Source organism: Gavialis gangeticus, unplaced genomic scaffold, assembly GCF_001723915.1.
Source record: "Gavialis gangeticus isolate Ggan-Ray unplaced genomic scaffold, GavGan_comp1, whole genome shotgun sequence".
Taxonomy (NCBI): domain Eukaryota; kingdom Metazoa; phylum Chordata; order Crocodylia; family Gavialidae; genus Gavialis; species Gavialis gangeticus.
In genome coordinates this window covers 324,691-326,985 of record NW_017729019.1, presented here as the reverse complement: position 1 = coordinate 326,985, position 2,295 = coordinate 324,691, and the positions used below count along the sequence as shown (strand labels likewise).

Here is a 2,295-nt window from a genome sequence, read left to right as displayed (position 1 = left end):
AATTAGATTAAACCAACTGGATTTAAATAAGCACTTCAAGTAAAGCACGTCCTAATAAGCAGTGCTGAAGTGAAGCCTGAATTAAAATAAGAAGAAAGTAAAGAGACGAACAATGGGCAACCAACAAATAACGGGTGCTTAGCAGGGTTTGAATTTAGGATCGTGGACCGTGCTATACTTCACCTCGGGCCTGAGGTCAAGCCTCTGCTTATCCCTGAGACAGGAATAGTGATATTTGTGTGGTATTCGCCCCATCTAGGGCAATTTGATCATGATCCCACCCAAGCCACATCCCTGGTGTTGGAGTTTGGCTTTGTGGGGCTGAAGTCTGCTCCCCTGAGAAGTTATAAGTAGGGAGGAGGTTGGTTCTCGCCTGTGCTGCCACTTGCAATGTGCGTACAAGCCAAGTCTAACTAGCCCGCACAGTTCAAAGGGCCAGCAGCAGCAATCCCTTGATTCGAGGACGATCTCTACCATGCCTCATCGATGGGTCTTCGGGTGACTTAAGAGTCCAATCATTGAGCCACGGACCTGTCTGCAGATGTTGCAGGTCTTTCTTCGGGGGGAGTCAGCTGTACATTGGGGCCTCTCCTTCTCCTGTCTCCACTCTCTCTTCTATGCTTAGATGGCCAGATGCTTTACCTCGAGCAGGCTGCCGCTTGGTTGAGGTTGCAGCACCTTTGGGGTCAGTTAGCAGCCAGCTCCCAGCTCTTGATGTGGGCCTCCATTTTCTGGAATGTGTCCTTGAAACATTTCCTCTGGCTGCCATGAGAGCTCAAGTTGTGAGTAGAGCGCTTGTTTTGGGGGTCAGATGCCCGCACGCAACTTCCAGTCCAGCGATGTTGCTTCCACTCTGTGCTGGCAACGCTGGCTGCAGCCGGGAAGCTGGCGTCTGCGCTGCGACCTTCCTGTTTGCCATGCAGGATCCTTGGCGATGCCTCTCCAGGCCCTTGGGAGCCGTCCCCCGCGTTGCATGCCCGTCGAGGACAGCGGGTAGACCTGGGACTCGGCTCTCATCCCACCTGGGGCAGACGTGCAAGGGAGGGAGTCAGACGCCCTCCCTCAGGGGTGGATCAGCTGCAGTTTCCTCCAAGAGGAGGATGCGACCCGACGCCCTCCTGGGGTGGGAGCCTTCCAGAAAGATCCTTCACCCCTCCCCCCAGGCTGGCAGTTGGTCGAGCCCGGTCTTGAGGGGACAGCTGTGCCAGCGCCTGCCATTGCACTGCTGTGGGCAGGGTGGGCAGCCTGCCTGGGACGGCCCCAGCGGCTAAGGGGTGAGGGACAGAGGGAGGCCTGGAGCAAAGGAAATTTGGTCGTCACACCAGACGACAAAGCTAACCTATTTAACAATTTCTTTGCCTCCATTTTCCTGAGCAGGGACCGGGTCACCCCCTTCACTGGGATCCCGATAGGACCCAGGGGAGGTGCACCCAGGCCTAGGGTCAGCGAGGATCTAGTCAGGGAACTTCTGGAGGGACTGGATGTGTTTAAATCAGCTGGTCCGGACGATCTCCACCCCCGAGTGTTGAGGGAATTGGCTGAGGTCATTGCGGGACCCCTGGCACGGCTGTACGAGCACTCGTGGTGCTCTGGTGTGGTGCCAGAGGACTGGAAGAGGGCCAACGTGGTTCCCATCTTTAAAAAAGGGAGGAAGGAGGACCAGGAAACTATAGGCCGGTTAGTCTTACCTCAATCCTGGGTAAGCTTTTTGAGAGAATTATCCTGGCGCATGTCCACGAGGGGCCAGCGGGGGAGGTCATGCTTAGGGGCAACCAACACAGGTTCATTAGAGGCAGGTCCTGTCAGACCAACCTGGTGGCCTTCTACGGCCAGGTCACCAAATCCTTAGATGCAGGGGTAGCAGTGGACATAGTCTTTCTGGACTTTCGGAAGGCCTTTGACACTGTCGCTCACCCCGTTCTCATTAAAAAACTGGGGGGCTGTGGTGTCGACACCCACACAGTCAAATGGGTCGCCACCTGGCTGGAGGGCCGCACCCAGAGAGTGGTGGTGGTGGGTCATTTTCGACCTGAAGGGATGTGGGCAGTGGGGTCCCCCAGGGCTCGGTCCTCGGGCCCACGCTGTTCAACATCTTCATCAGTGACTTGGACAAGGGGGAAAAAAGCACCCTGTTCAAATTTGCTGATGAAACTAAGATGTGGGGGGGATGTGCGCATGCTAGAAAGGAGGAATAGGCTGCAATCGGACCCAGACAGGTTACAGGGGTTGGGAGGATGAGAACAGGATGGGATTCAACACTGACAAGTGCAAGGTGCTGCACCTGGGGAGGAAGCA

General features: G+C 55.7%; 1 protein-coding gene across 1 annotated transcript in view; it reads left to right on the top strand.

The window, feature by feature from the left end:
* The first annotated feature begins 1,162 nt into the window (after positions 1 to 1,162).
* The window catches only part of SLC26A8 (solute carrier family 26 member 8), a 38,758-nt gene continuing 37,625 nt past the window's right edge, over positions 1,163 to 2,295 (top strand). Inside the window, exon 1 of the mRNA XM_019513775.1 lies at positions 1,163 to 1,236. The gene's annotated coding sequence lies outside the window, so the exon portion shown is untranslated. The remainder of the gene's footprint in view (positions 1,237 to 2,295) is intronic.